Source organism: Chlorocebus sabaeus, chromosome 18 (assembly GCF_047675955.1).
Source record: "Chlorocebus sabaeus isolate Y175 chromosome 18, mChlSab1.0.hap1, whole genome shotgun sequence".
NCBI classification, from domain to species: domain Eukaryota; kingdom Metazoa; phylum Chordata; class Mammalia; order Primates; family Cercopithecidae; genus Chlorocebus; species Chlorocebus sabaeus.
Genome location: NC_132921.1, coordinates 32,076,076 through 32,092,672, shown reverse-complemented (window position 1 = coordinate 32,092,672; position 16,597 = coordinate 32,076,076). Strand labels below are relative to the sequence as shown.

The 16,597-nt window shown below is 42.9% G+C and overlaps 1 protein-coding gene across 1 annotated transcript in view; it reads left to right on the top strand.

The window, feature by feature from the left end:
- The first annotated feature begins 4,904 nt into the window (after positions 1-4,904).
- Positions 4,905-16,597, top strand: part of ME2 (malic enzyme 2) — a 70,758-nt gene continuing 59,065 nt past the window's right edge. The window contains exon 1 of the mRNA XM_007973992.3: positions 4,905-5,010. The gene's annotated coding sequence lies outside the window, so the exon portion shown is untranslated. The remainder of the gene's footprint in view (positions 5,011-16,597) is intronic.

Sequence of the window (16,597 nt, the reverse complement as noted above, 5' to 3'; positions counted from 1 at the left end):
ACTATTACTGGATCAAAGTAGCTTTTTTTTTTTTTTTGAGACACAGTCTCACCCTGTCACCGAGGCTGGAGTATAATGGTGCCATTTCCGCTCACTGCAACCTCCAGTTTACCTCTGCCTTCCGGGTTCAAGCAATTCTCCTGCTTCAGCCTCCTGAGTAGCTGGGATTACAGGTGCACACCACCAGGTCCAGCTAATTTTTTTTGTGTGTGTGTGTGTATTTTAGTAGAGATGGGGTTTCCACCATGTTGCCCAGGCTGGTCTTGAACTCCTGAGTTCAGGGAATCCACCCACCTCAGCATCCCAAAGTGCTAGGATTACACATGTGAGCCATAGTGCCCGGCCTTTATTTTCTTTTTTCTTTTCTTTCTTTTTTTTTTTTTTTTTTTTTGGAGACAGGGTCTCACTGTCACCTAGGCTGGAGGGCAGGGATGCGGTCTCAGCTCAGTGCAACCTCCGCCTGCTGGGCTCAAGTGATCCTCCCACCTCAGCCTCTCAAGTAGCTAAGACTACAGGCATGCACCATCAGGCCTGGCTAATTGTGTGTGTGTGTGTGTGTGTGTGTGTGCGTGTGTGTGTGTGTGTAAAGATGAGGTTTCGTCATCTTGCCCAGGCTGGTCTCAAACTCCTGTGCTCAAGCAATCCGCCCATCTCGGCCTCCTAAAGTGCTGGGATTATAGGAGTGAGCCACCTCACCCAGCCCAAAATATCACCATTTAAAGATGAAATAGCTCAATTCAAGCAAGAATGCTGCACAGATAGGGGATAAAAGGTAAATGCAAGAAAGCACAGTATTTTTCAAAGCTTAAGATGAGTATTGTGTTTAAGGTATGTGAATGACTTTCCGCACATCTGTTTTCAATCACGCAGAAAATTCACAACCAGTTGCAGGGTAATGACCACTTTATTTAACCCAGGAGTTACATCTGCCAGTGTAATTCTTGCCTGTAGAAACCAGCAGAGGGAAATTTCGGAAGGTTTTAGACATTATGTTTCTACTAATGATTACTCATGTTTTCCAATTACATGTGTCTTTTTCCTGCCTTTTCACTGCTCAGATCCTAATACATGTAGTATGTCACTCAGCAGCTGTTACACGAAAGGAACGTGTTAGGTTGCTATATTAACTTTTCCCGTATGCATGTGTGTGCACTGAGGAGAAGAACCCGGGCTCTTCTACTCCTCTGACATCCTTAGAGTGCAGGCCTTCATTCTCTTGTTTGTCATCCTATGGCCCAATGATGGGTGCCATGCAACTAAACATCTCTGGCAAAAAGTGAGATGAAGCAAAAAAGCCAAAGACACATGCTAGTTGAATCTGTTCTTTTTTTAAAAAAAAGCCTTTCCAGAAGCCCCAGTCATCGGCTTCCTTGTATGTGTTTCTAACAGTGTCACCTTAGACCAGCATTGTCCAACTGAAATACAGAGCAAGCCACAAATGGAAACTACGTATATAAGTTTAAATTTTCTGTAGCCACATTTAAAAAGTAAAAGAGATAAAAAAAAAATAACTTTAATAATACATTGCATGAACCCAAAATATACAGAATATTATTTCAACGTGTGATCAATATTTTAAAAATCAAGTTATTTCCATTATTTGCATTTTTTTTTGCACTGTCTGCAAATCCAGTGCATATCTCAACTTAAAATAGCCACATTGCAAGTACTCAGTAGCCGTATGTCACTATACTGGATAGGAAAAGAAGCCTGTGACATTGTGATAGAATAGGAATGTATATTTGGTCTCTGCCATGGTTCCTGAGAAACAGCTTCTAAATCCTTTGGAATTTCCTGAGTGACAGGGGCATCTTTTGTTCTAATGAGGCAACTCTTGGTGGGCTCCTAGATAGCCTCAGGATGGGGGCTGGTTGCCAGGGGAACCAACCATGTGATTAGAGGATTGGAACTTTTAGCTCCATCCCCTGCCCCCTGAACTCCTGGGAAGGAAGAGGAGATAGGGGTTGAATTGATCTCCAATGGTCGATGATGTAATAAATCATACCTATGTAAGGAAGCCTCCATAAAACTCCAGAAGGACAGGGTTCAAAGAGGTTCCTGATTGCTGAACACGTGAAGCATTTGGAGGGTGGGAAGCCAAGAGAGGGCATGGAAACTCCACACCCCTTGCCACATACTGTGCCCAATGCATCTCTTCCATCTGACTGTTCATCTGTGTCCTTTATGACATCCTTTATAATGTAAGTAAAGCGTTTCCTTGAGTTTTGTGAGCCATCTTAGCAAATTAATACAACCCAGTGACAGGGTAATGGCAACCTGGGACTTGTGACTGGCATCCAAAGTGGGGGACATTCTTGTGAGACTGAGCTCTCAACCTGTGCGATGAGACACTATCTCCTGGTAGATAGTATCAGAATGGAGTTAAATGATAGGACACCCACCAGGTCACAGCTGAAGAATTGGTTGTTAGTGAGGAGCAACCTATACACATTTTGGTGACTAGAGGTGAAGTATTGTATTCTGTGGTGACTGTGTGTGCACAGTAGCAGAAAAAGTTAGTTCTGTTTTCTTTCTTTCTTTCTTTCTTTCTTTTTTTGAGACACAGTCTCGCTCTGTCACCCAGGCTGGAGTGCAGTGGCGCGATCTCAGCTCACTGCAAGCTCCACCTCCTAGGTTCACGCCATTCTCCTGCCTCAGTCTCCGAGTAGCTGGGACTACAGGCGGCCACACCACGCCCGGCTAATTTTTTGTATTTTTGGTAGAGACGGGGTTTCACCGTGTTAGCCAGGATGGAGTTCTGTTTTCATTAGAAAGTCTTTGACCAATCACTGGAAGTGGCTAAGGGGAAATAAATTGTCAGAGCAGACCAGAAAACAGCAGTGTCTACCTCCTTGGCAGTAGCAGGTATTTAATAAGGAATGAATTGACTTCAATTTAAGCAAAATAAATTCCCTCCATGATAGCTCTCTACAACCTTCAACCTGGGAGTATTTGAATGTAGAATAAACTGTCCTTAAATTTTTTAAATGGACAAACAATAATTGCATATAATTATGGTCGGGCGCGGATGATTCATGCCTGTAATCCCAGCACTTTGGGAGGCCGAAGCAGGCAGATCACTTGAGGCCAGGAGTTTGAGACCAGCCTGGGCAACATGGCAAGAAACCCCGTCGCTTCTAAAAACAAAATAATTAGCCGGGCATGGTGGCGGGTGCCTGTAATCCCAGCTACTTGGGAGGCTGAGTCAAAAGAATCGCTTGAACCAGCAAGGCAGAGTCAAGATCACATCACTGCACTCTGCACTCTAGCCTGGGCGACATCTCAAAAGAAAAAAAAACTGTATATACTTTTATGCAGTGGGGTACAATGTAATGTTTCAATACGTTGTGGAATGATCAAATTAGGCTAACATATCCATTACCTCACATACTTATTTATTTTTGGTGAGACTATTTAAAATCTACTCTTTTAGCCATTGTGAAATATACATTATGAACTATAGTCACCACGCTGTGCGGTATTTCTAAAACTTACTCCTAACTAAAACGTTTTACCTTTTGACCAACATCTCCCCATTTCCCGTCCACCCTCCCCACCCCCACAACAGTCTTTCAAAGACAAAAGAATTTCACCTCTACTAATGAAGCGTTTATGTAGAAAGATACTTGCAATGTTTCGTTTCCTTCATCCAACCTGCTGCATCTTGTAAGTTCCTGGCAAGCAGGGTTACTTTAGGTCATGCATATTTGTAACTTCTCCACGCCTGCGGTGGTTATTATAGCAACCACACCTATGGGTTATCACCTAACTGGAGTTTCCGCCCCACCCTTCAATGTTCAGAGAGGGGCGGCTGCCCCAGATTTTACATAATTGTCAGAGTTTAGGAGGGAGAAATTCACTCTTCTCTACTTCCACTCCATCTTCTTAATCCTACATTTCCAACACTTTTAATTTTATTCTGCCTTGCCTCTTTTTTATATTTTACATCTTATTTTTGAAATTAACATTACCTTGCCTTGTTTTAAGAGTACACGAACTCATTACAGTAAAGAGTTTTGGGTGATAACATTTTCTGAATTAAGGGTGAAGAAATATCCTCCCATATCACAACAGTTGCGGGGGCGGGGGTAGGGATGTAGGAAGGCACGGTCCCTGCTGCTTTCAAGGACAAGACAATTAAGTGTTCCGTTGCTTTTCTGAGGCAGAACATTGAACATCTATTTATGGTGACTGTGACAGTGAAGGTGATAGGTAAATTCCCCGCAGGCCAATAATCTTGCCAGCAGCCACGAGGAGTGGCAAAGAATTCTGCGGAACAGCAAGTCCTCCGCACACAAAACAGCTCGGAAACTGAAAGCGTCGCTGAAGTGCGGAAGCCTCGCATTTCCTGGGCGTTCTTCCTCCTTCCTTTGCAGTGTCCTGCCCTCCCATCCTCCCCCTTCCTCTGTGGCTCAGGCAGCACGGACCCCAACTCCCAGCTTCCCTGGTCTCGGCGGGTTTGGAGACTAGGACCCCAGGGCCGGGAGTGCTGGGGGCGCGATCGGCTAGCCCCGGCTTCCTTCAGGGAGCGGCGGAGCTCCTCCTCCTACTCTGCACTGCACTTCTCACACCCGCAGCATCGCGTTCACGAAGGCACCCGCCCCGCCTCAGAACAGTAACCTCCAAGCGCGGAGTTGAGGAAGGCGCTGAGGGCAGGAACCCCGGCGCCGGCCGCTAAGCCTCCAGACGGAGTCCGCCCCTCAGGCCGGTTCCTGCCTCCCATTGGCCCGCGAACCCGTCCGTCTCCGCCGTGGGCCGCGCCTTCCGTGGGCCGCGCCTTCCCGGCCCAGCGCTTGGCCGGCTCCGCTTGCCCTCCTCTCACCCCGCCGCTCTTCGGGCTATCTCGGGGTGTGGGGCCGCCCGTGCCTGTGCGAGCCTGAGCTGGCGGCGGCTCCGGGAGGCTCGCAGAAGGGGAGGGCCGGGCGGCGCGGGAGCTGAGCATCGCCAGGGCGGGCGGCAGGGCGCAGCCTCTCCGCTGGTAGCACCACCTGTCGCGGCGCGAGACCTCCGGTAAGGCCCGGCGAGGTGGGGCCCGGGCGGGGGTCCGGGAGAGGAGCGGGCGCCGGCCTCCCTTGGCCCGGCCCCGAGAGCCCAGCGCTGCCGCGCCTCCGGCCTCCGTGCGTGCGGCCCCAGCCGGTCCCGGCCTGGCGGTGGGGGCTGGGGGAAGGGAAGCGGCCCGCGGAGTCCGCGCTGAGGGCGAGAGACCGGCTGCGTCGCGGCGACCCGGGTTCCAGCGACCACGGCTCATCCCTGCGCGCGATTTCCAGGTTCCTCCGCACGCTGATGCCGGGGCGCCCCCGTCTTGCCCAGGAGCGAGGCCCTGGGCCTCCCAAACGCCAGCATCTCTTTCTCGCTCTTTCTGCACCCCTCCGCAGAAGGACTTTTGTGGCTGGAAACCCCTTTGGCAAGTCTATCTCCTTTATTCAGTCGGGCCAAGTTAACGGCAGGAGTTAGGCTGTGTGTGTGGCTCCTCCCTTTAAAAAAAAGACTTGCTGCGGGCTGGAGAGTTATAAGATTGGACTGATTTCGCCTATTCTTATGAAATGCCATCTGTGGATCGGGATTGGCACGTGTTTCTTCCACGCTGGAGATAACTATCTCTGCATATGGTGTTATCTAGGTGGTCCTAGGTTTCGACTTTCTTTTTTGGTTCCAGAGATAATTCTAGAAAATTTATGTTGCTTGTGGTGAGAAGCGTGATCAGATTAACATGTGCTTTCTTACAAAACGTTTTAACATCTTCTCTCTGTGGATTTACCTTCCTGATGCTTGTGGCTATCACCTCTAAGCAAAGCGGTTAATAGCATTGCTATTTCTGTTAGTGTTGCAGTTGATAACGATAACAATAGTAGCATGTGTTAATCGCTGGTGACAGGCAGAGCGCTAGTTTCTACACGGATTATCTCAAAATAACCCTTTTGAGGTTGATACTGTTACTGTCTCTAGTTTACAAACCAGGAAACTAAGGTTTATGTAGGTTAAGTAACTTGCCCAAGACCACAGTTTTAACGTGACAAAGCCTAGATTCAAACTCAAGTGGTATAACTTCATAGCTGCATCCTTCACCCCCACTCCCATAAACGTGCATGTTCCTTAAGCATTGCTCATGTTGTTAAGCTGATTGCGATATTGTACCCATGATTTTGATTTCAATTTGCAAATATTCTGTTAGATGAGAGAAACAGTTGTTTTTAAAAACATACATATAGGTCGTTCGCGGTGGCTCACGCCTGTAATCCAGCACTTTGGGAAGCCGACGTGGGTGGATCACCTGAGGGCAGCTAATTTTTGTACTTATAATAGAGACGGGGTTTCACCATATTGCCCAAGCTGACCTGGAACTCTTCAGCTCAAGCAACCCACCCTCCTTGGCCTCCCAAAGTGCTGGGGATTACAGGTGTTAGCCACAGGATTTAAATCCAGGCAGTTTGACTCCAGAACTCGCCCTTTGACCACTCTGCTAGACTATTTGGTATGGGTTTTATTAAGCAAACTTTCAAGTCAAGTAGTCAAGCTCTTTATACTGATACTATTGTAAAACTCTAAAGAGTATATTAATAATACGTATATCAACATTACTACACAGAATTCTGCAAGTTTCCCCTCCCCCACTTTATTGATGAGAAAAATGAGATATCTAAGTCAGTGGCTTCCAGACTTTTGGACTTAGTGGACAAGTGAAAAACTGTATGTGTGGGGGACAATTGGGAACAGATGTAAGATCTCCAACTTTTAGTTATGTCAAGGTTAAGAACCTTCTTAAAAACTACTGCAATCTGGTTGGGTGCAGTGGTTCATGTCTGTAATCCCAGCACTTTGGGAGCCAGAGGTGGGTGGATCACTTGACGTCAGGAGTTCGAGATCAGCCTGACCAACGTGGTGAAACCCCGTCTCTACTAAAAACACAAAAATTGGCTGGACGTGTTAGCACACACCTGTAATCCCAGCTACTCAGTAGGCTGAAGCAGGAGAATCACTTGAACCTGAGAACCTGAGGTTGCAGTGAGCCGAGATCATACCACTGTACTCCAGCCTGGGCGACAGTGATTTTTGAGACTCTGTCTCAAAAAAACAAACAAAAAACCTACTGCAATCTACTGTCCTGATCCTTTCCTTTAAAAAGGGACATTTTTACCACCACAAAGGTAGGAAGGTCATAAAAACAGAATAATATTATGAAAAACTGTATTACGTTGTGTTAATTTTTCCTCATTTGGTCATAGACCAGTCAAAAACATGTCCTAAATGAACACCAATTCAGAGACCATTTGGGAATGCCTGGGTGACACAACTGATTCTGAACTGGTAATTAGCTGAGTCCAGTCCAGATTCGCTCTCCACTCTGTCTGACCGCAAAGCCTGTGCTTGTTGCCCTGTCTTGAGCTCTTTCTAGTGAACAGTGTCTAGGGTTTTGGTCTCCTGTGAACAGTCTTTCTCAGGTGTTGACTATTTCCTTCTCCCCCCAGGTAGGGGGCCAGGGAGAATAGTCTCCAACAGCCAATGTCTTCACAGCTTTAGTCCCAGTGCAGTTTATAAATACCACCCAGAGGGTGAGTTCCACTGCCTCCCTGTTTGAAGTAGTTCTTTTGTCCGTGCTTACTCATGGAAAGAGCAAGGCAGTGGCCATACCAGAGCAGGAAACCACAGGCATATTCCAGTATTCAAGAAACTCTCCGGCCAAGTGTAGTGGCTCACACCTGTAATTCCAGCACTTTGGGAGGCCGAGGCAGATGGATCACCTGAGCTCAGGAGTTCGAGACCAGCCTGGCCAACATGGTGAAACCCCGTCTCTACTAAAAATACAAAAAATTAGCCAGGCATGGTGGCGGGTGCCTGTAATCTCAGCTACTTGGGAGGCTGAGACAGGAGAATTGCTTGACCCAGGAGGTGGAGGTTGCAGTGAACCAAGATCGTGCCATTACATTCCAGCCTGGGTGACAGAGGAAGACTCTGTCTAAAAAACAAAAGAAAGAAACTCCGGTAAATAGCTTGATTTTACTTAGTTATTCAAAATTAGAATCCCCACCTTCTTTTATTTGCTGTTTTTACTTCCCTCGATCCTGTAGTTCTCCTTCTGTCATCTTTGTGTAACATAAGGAGTTAGGTGTGTGTTTTCCGCGTTGTCTTGTCTCCAGCAGATATTAAGCCCACCTGTCTCTCTCTGTAAGTGTTCTAAGTTCTGATTTCTGCAAAGATTGGTTTTTTCCTTAAGTTGTTTTTTTACTTATGCCTACTAAAGGCACTGTTAAAATTACTTTTATATTTTATTTTACTCTATCACTTGCTAATAAAATTAAATTCTCTCATACTTTGAATAATATGTTTTATCTTTATAATACTCTTTTGCATATATTCTCTTATTTGATCATCACAGTTTTCTGTGAGGTAGATTTGAGAGGTGATGTTGTCTTTATATACAAGCCAAATTCATTATTTTATTTATTTATTTTGAGACAGAGTCTCACTCTGTCACCAGGCTGGAGTGCAGTGGCACAATCTCTGCTCACTGCAACCTCCACCTCCTGGGTTCAAGCAATTCTCCTGCCTCAGCCTCCCAAGTCACTGGGACTACAGGCACGCACCACCTCGCCTGGCTAATTTTTCTACTTTTAGTAGAGATGAGGTTTCACCATGTTGGCCAGGATGGCCTCAATCTCTTGATGTCGTAATCTGTCCGCCTTGGCCTCCCAAAGTGCTGGGATTACAGGCATGAGCCACTGTGCTGGGCCCAAATTCATTATTTGATAGGAACAAGATTTTAACTAGGAGTTGAAAATAGAAGATTTCATATATCAGAAACCTGATCTTAACTGATGATTCCAAAATGCATTTTTGGGGGGATTGCCTTTGATTCAAAATAAAATGTATTCCATACTATTTTAGATTTACCTAGTTTGCAGTACTAATCACCAAAGTGTGCGTGTGTGTGTTTGAAATGGAGTTTCGCTCTTGTTGCCCAGGCTGGAGTGCAGTGGCATGATCTCCGCTCACTGCAGCCTCCGCCTCTCGGGTTCAAGCGATTCTCCCACCTCAACCTCCCGAGCAGCAAGGATTACAGGTGCCTGTCACCACACCCAGCTAATTTTTTTGTATTTTTAGTAGAGACAGGGTTTTGCCATGGTTTGGCCAGTCTGGTCCCGAACTCCTGGTCTCAGGCAATCTGCCTGCCTCAACCTCCCAAAGTGCTGGGATGTCAGGCTTGAGCCACGACGCCAGGCCCAAAGTTGTAACTGTAGTAAATAATGCTGTCTCTCCCGGAAGAGACACACAAACATATGATGAATTACTTTAGAACTTCTTTTTAGCTGGATGTGATGGCTCATGCCTGTAATCCTAGCAACTCACTGAAGTGGGAAGATTGCTTGAGGCCAAGAGTTCAAGACCAGCGTGGGCAACATAGTGAGATGCCAGCTCTACAAAATATTAAAATCAGCCAGGTACAGTGGCTTATGCCTATAGTCCCAACTACTTGGGAGACTAAAGCAGGTGAATCATTTGAGCCAGGAGTTCAAGACTGCAGTGAGCTATGATTATACAACTGTACTCCAGCCTGAGTGACAGAGTGAGATACTATCTCTAAAAAAATAATAATAATAAAACTTTTTTTAAATGACAATTTTTAAAATTTAAATAGGTTTTTTTCACCACTTAGCAGAGTATCAACCATCCCAATTTTGTTAGTAATACTTTTGTCACCATGTTGGGGATTCTGGGGAGAAAGCTACTTGGTGTGCATATTTTTAACACTGTGCTGATATAATTAACATTATTAGTAATTTGATACTGATTAATTTTAAAAGTGTAGAAACATGATGTATATAGAATTTGTACTTGTAGAACCAACTGCTGGTACTTTCTGGAGTACGCTAATAAATGGAAATAAAGTGACATGGACCTTTCATGCAACATAATCCTGAAACGATGTATAAAAGTCAAATTTGAGTAACTTGAAATTTAAAAATAGCCTGAAAAATCTTGCTATTTAAAGAAATCCAGTGAAGAATTCTCTTATATAGCAAATTCTCTCTCTTAAAAGTAAAATCAACGGAGTTTGCTCGAAGCAGGCTCTACCACTGTTTCTTCTTCTAGATTGTACGTATTTAATAGATATCAATTATTAGATTCAGATAGCGAAGATATTTTGTAAGTACACAATGCTGGTTCTGTGTGTGTGTGTGTGTGTGTGTGTGTGTGTATACCCATACAAATTTAAAATTTTTAAAAAAGGAACACTTGGGAGGCCTCTACAGATATATGTCTATTTTTTAATTTAAAACTGAGAAAGGGTGAGTTAGATTTTGTTCTGAGATGGAGTCTCACTCTGTTGCCTAGGCTGGAGTGCAGTGGCATGATCTCGGCTTACTATAACCTCCACCTCCCTGGTTCAAGCGATTCTGATGCCTCAGCCTCCTGAGTAGCTGGGATTATAAGAATGCACCACCCTGCCCGGCTAATTTTTGAATTTTTAGTAGAAGTGAGTTTTCACCATGTTGGCCAGGCTGGTCTTGAACTCCTGACCTCAAGTGATGCGCTCATCTCAGCCTCCCAAAGTGCTGGGATTACAGGTGTGAGCCACTGCACCTGGCCAAGTTCTTTTTCTTGGTTTTGTTCATGTTTATAGTTCTTTTAAAAAGCACAAAGGTGAGCTTTATATAGGACTTTATAACTTACTGGTAATAGAACATTAACAGAATATATTGCATGGTGGTGATTTAATAGATTCTGTTGAATGCTTTTGATGTTCACCTAAAGAAAACCAAATCTGGCTGGATGCAGCAGCTTACACCTGTAATCTTGGCACTTTGGGAGGGCAAGGCTGGCAGATTGCTTGAGGCCAGGAGTTTGAGACCAGCCTGGGCAACATAAAGAGACCCTATCTCTACCAAAAATACAAAAAAATTAGCCAGGCATGGTTGTGTGTGCCTATAGTCCCAGCTACTTGGGAGGCTGAGGCAGGAGAATCACTTGAATCCAGGAGACAGAGGCTGCAGTGAGCCGAGATCGTGCCACTGCACTCCAGCCTGGGTGACAGTGACAGTGAGACTCTGTCTCAAAAAGAAAAAGGAAAACCAAATCTGATGGTGTAAGTTTCATAGAGGCTAAAAAGACATGGATTCCTGTAGTGTTAAGTAGGATTATGAGAGCAATACTAACCGTAGGCCTCATTCCGGCCCTGGCGTGTGGTAGGTGCTCAATAGATGAGTAAATAATTATGATATAGGTTTAAACTGAATCAACTTCCAGTTTAAAGTGATCAATTAGTCACATGCCGGAATCTCCCTTTCTTGCTCTAAAAACACAGAGATGGTAAGTAAAATTGAAACAACACAGAGCCAAGTTTGAAAGCAAGAGAGAAATCTCCACATGCAGGAATGAAGAAAGAACCTATAGCAGTGAGCTTGATTGAAGACAAATGTTCCATAGGTAGACAGGGAAGAAATACAGTACATAAATACTACTTAGGGTCTGAAGTGTTTATTGCTTGCCAGGAGATGGAAACTGAGTTCCCAAGGCCTGTTCAACATTCAGAACCAAAATTAGACATATATTGGGAAGCTGAGAATGGGGAAACACTTTTCTCTCCATGAATGAAGACTGTATCCTCACTGGGGTTAAGACAAGAGTTAAACCATCCATCCCACACCATAAGTAGAATCCTAAGCCTCAACTTGTTTGAATTTGACTTTGGAATTCTACCTGAGGTATGTAACCATCTAACACAGAAACTAATGTAGAAACTAGTTTTAGCCTGTAGACCCTCTAGATCTCATACAGAGGCAAACTTAAAACTGCCCCCAAGGGTTGATTTCCACAACATACAACATGTATGGGACCACCATGAAAGACTGCTCTTATTTTTTTTTAAAGTGAGCTTACAGACAAAAATTATGCCATTGAAAGAGACTGAAAATTTATATTCAGGCACTAAAGACATTAGAAAATGTCTTTAAAATAAATATTTAGGCCAGGCGTGGTGGCTCAAGTCTGTAGTCCCAGCACTTTGGGAGGCCGAGACGGGCGGATCACGAGGTCAGGAGATTGAGACCATCCTGGCTAACCCGATGAAACCCCGTCTCTACTAAAAAAAAAAATACAGGCGAGGTGGCGGGTGCCTGTAGTCCCAGCTACTCGGGAGGCTGAGGCAGGAGAATGGCGTAAACCCAGGAGGCAGAGCTTGCAGTGAGCTGAGATCTGGCCACTGCACTCCAACCTGGGCGACAGAGCGAGACTCCATCTCAAAAAAATAAAAAATAAAAATAAATAAATAAATAAATAAATATCTATTTAATGAGGTCAGAATTTAAAGTTATGAAGCATGAACTGGTGACTGTAAAACAAAACCAAATAGAAATATAGACATAAAATAATTGAAGTGAAAAAACGGAATATCAGAAATAGATAACTAAAGAGCTGTATAAGAAGTTAGATGGTGGATAAATTGCTTAATCAAGAAATGAGGCCGGGTTCAGTGGCTCGCGCCTGTAACCATAATACTTTGGGAGGTTGAGGCTGGCAGATCACTTGAGCCCAGGAGTTGGAAAACAGCCTGGGCAAAATGGTGAAACTCTTTCTCTACCAAAAAAAAAAAAAAAAAAAAAAAACCTTCAAAAATTAGCTGGGCATGGTGGCACATGCCTGTCATCCCAGCTACTTGACAGGCTGAGGTGGGAGGATTGCTTGAGCCCCTGAAGTCAAGGCTGCAGTGAGCTGTGGTCATGCCACTGCACTCTAGCCTGGGGAACAGAGCAAGATCCTGTCTCAAAATAAAAGAAAATAAATGAAATGAAATTTTGTCTTTAAAAATGGAATTTAGAAAGGAATGGGAGGGAATACATTTATGAAACAAAAACAATATAACCAAAGGCTCAGAAGCTGAAAAATTTGGAAGAGGAAGGGAAAGCAAATAAAAACCCTGGACTACCACTAATAAGCTGAGTGATACTGGACTGTCCATTTCTATCTCTGGGCTTTAGGTTTTTTTTCATTCAAATTAAGATATTTAAACTAGGTGATGTCTAAGACTCGTGATAACTATAATTATGATTCAAGAAAAATCTGTGTAAATCTAATTAGAATAAAGCACTATTTAGTTTAAGGTTTAGGTACTTGGTAATATATACTGTTTTAGGAAGGAAGCTCTATAAAGGGTATCAGGGTCATAAAGATGTATTAAATAGTGTGGTATTGTACTGAATATATTGATCTTCCCAATTCTGTCACAGAGCTCCTCCAACCCTTGGATTTCCTGAATGATAGGAGTGTCTTTAAAAAAATGTTTTTAACTGATGCATAATAGATGTACATAGTTTCAGGGTACATGTGATAATTTAATGTATTCATATAATTTGTAAAGATCAAGTCAGTGTATTTTGGATATCCATCACTTTCAATATTTGTATTTATGCTAGAAACATTCTTTTAACTATTTTAAAATGTACAGTAGATTATTATAAACTATAGTCACCTTACTGATCTAACACTAGGTCTTATTCCTTCTGTCAAGCTGTATATTTGTATCCATTAATCCCCTCCCCCCCATGATAAGCATGTTTTTTGTCATAATGATCCCGTTTTGATCACACCTAAGTGTATGCTAGTCACATGAGGTGACTCTACTCTGCCTAGGTAGAGCCCCTAGGCAGCCTCAGGATAGGGCTGATCACTAGAAAGACCAAGTGATTAGAGGGTTAGAACTTTCAGCCCTATCCATGAGCTTTGGGGAAGGGGGTGCTGAACATTAAGCTCTGTAAAACTCTTGAACAACAAGATTTGATGAGCTTCTGGGTTGCTGAACACATGGTGCTGGGAGAGTGGCCTGTCCATAGAGGGCATGGAAGCCCTGCATCCCCTTGCCCCCAATACCTTGCCATCTACATCTCTTTGTCTGGCTCTTCATCTGTATCCTTTGTAATAAAGGGGGATCTTTTTGAAGATGTATTAGAATAAAGCAATTTACCACGGATAATAAGACTTAAATATGGGCCATGGTTAAAGACTTGATAAGAGTTCATAATAATAATGATACAATTGACAAGGAAATTTAGTTATTTCTGTGACATACAGCAGTTTAGCGTTAGAATTATGACTGACAACATTTCCTAAGACGTATCAGATTTCCAGGAATCTCATGCAGTTTTGGAACACATATTGACCTGTTCATGTTAATGTGACTCTAGGAAGTGGTTAAACATTATTCTTATTTGATAATGCTTCCCATATAATTTAACATGCCCAGTAAGCCTAATATGTTTCACTTGGGCTTCCGCGGGCCCTTTTGGAATATCCAAGAGTTGGTTTAAGGTCAAAAAGATATAATTTGGAATTTGAAATTTGATTTGGTGATAGTTCAGAGATTTCAAAAATCAAGAATCCTCACTCTTTGATAGAAAAGCAACCCCATTTTCCAAAAAAATCAAAAGGCTCAATAAAGACAGCATGATGCAAACAGAATGTTTCTTCTATTTTGCAGCTTACTCAAAAGGCAAATTACAGTCTTTTGTTATTTTTTTATTAATACTACACAAAAATCTTGTTCAGAAGAGAAAACCAAATTCAATATATTATTATTATTATTATTTTTCCTTTTTTGTACTTTTTGTGGAGACAAAGTCTTACTATGTTGCCCAGTCTAGTCTTGAACTCCTGAACTCAAGTGATCCACCCATCTCAGCCTCCCAAAGTGCTGGGATTCCAGGCGTGCACCACTGTGCAGGGCCTCAATGTATTACTATTAAAGTGAATTTTAATAAAGCCTTATAAATAAATTCAATCTCAGTCAACTTTGACCACACAAGATAAGATTTCTGTAAATTTTTTACAACTACTTACAAAATTATTTCAGGTTTTTTCTTCTCTAACTTATTTTATCAATTTAGTTTTATCTATATCATTTTTTTCCTTCATTATGAAACTTTTAAATAACCTCTAAACTAGACGGAATTACTTTTTTAAACAAAAAACACATCTTTTGTCTTTCTTATAACCTTCCTCACCAAAAAGCATCCTGCCTTTCTTGTAAAATAATTTTCTTTATATCTAGTTGTTTTAATTACATATATTGCAATTTTGACTCTTACTAATTTCCAGCAGGAAATTACTAACTTCCTAGCAGGAAGCCATTTTAATTGCTATGTACCAGGTACAGAGTCCTGGACAGAGCTATTAAGACTACGTCTGTCTGGGGGACCCAACCCCTTCTAGCATGGCCAGGAGGCACTGCTGGACGAGGAGGGCAGGACCATATAGGGCCTGGCTCTGCCCTGCAGCTGGTGGCCCAGGTACTGAAGATAAATGTATGTACCTGGGCCTCACCATGGTCACCTGTGTAGACTGCAGAATTTAAAGGCTCAAAACCAAAAATGTAAGTTCAGACAAATCAAACAAATATTAAAAATATCTCAGGAGCAACAGTTTGATGACCTTAAAATAACGAAGAAGAAACTGTAAATCTGACCAGTAGACCCAAGGCAAAAATGTCTGAATTATATTTAATACTGACAATTTTGAGACATTCTTATTTTATTTTACCAACAATTTTTAAACTAGCTTTATTTCAAATAGAATTTAAGCTTTTTCAAGAAGGAGTTTGGATAGGTCAGAGGAGACACTGAGGAAGGTTAATCTGAACTACCAGACTACAAGGTGGAGTGGTCTTCTTTATAAATCCCACAGGGGATCCAAAGCAGTTTGAGCATACAAAGGAGTTTTAACTTTGTTGTAAATCTGAATTCTGCTTGCGATTTTCCTTTTGTATCTTTTCATAGATCTCTGAAAAGATAAGAGGTCTCTGAAAAATTTTCTCATAAATACAGCCAATTAATTTATTCCATAAGCACCTAAGCCAATGAGCCTTTTTCATGGAAAGTCCCAGAGGTAACTTTGCAGGTTTAGAATACCATAGACATGAGAGACATTTTTTAAATGGCACAGATGTGTTTCCGCATGATCCCCAAAAGAATTCACTCCCACAAATAGGCTAAGATAGCAGAAGACTCTTGTTGCCATAGACAGTGATGGTGTTTGTTCATGGTGTCTCCAGTATCACACAAATTTGTGGGGGGCACCAGTTACAGACCCGTTTCTCCATGACACCAGGAGGCCTATCTGGACCACCTGGAATTGGACTTACAATTCTTTTTTTTTTTGAGATGGGGTCTCACTCTGTCATCAAGGCTGGAGTGCAATGGCATAATCTTGGCTCACTGCAACCTCTGCCTCCCAGACTCATACAATCTTCCCACCTTAGCTGGTACCACAGGTGTACACCACACCCAGCTTAATTTTATTTGTGTGTGTGTGTGTGTGTGTGTGTGTGTGTGTGTGTTTTGGTGGAGATGGGGTTTCACCATATTGACCATGCTGGTCTCGAACTGCTGAACTCAAACAATCTGCCTGCCTTGCCCTCCCAAAGTCCTGGGATTACAGGGGTGAGCCACTGTACCTGGCCTGGACTCGTAATTCTTTATAGTTTCTTTACTTTCTGAAAAAATGTTAACATCTTTAATCTGTTTGAAAGGTTTTGCTAATTGTAATGGCAAATCCTTCTACCTCTTCTTTTTCAAAATTTCTTGGATTTTCTCACATTTGCTCTTTCAAA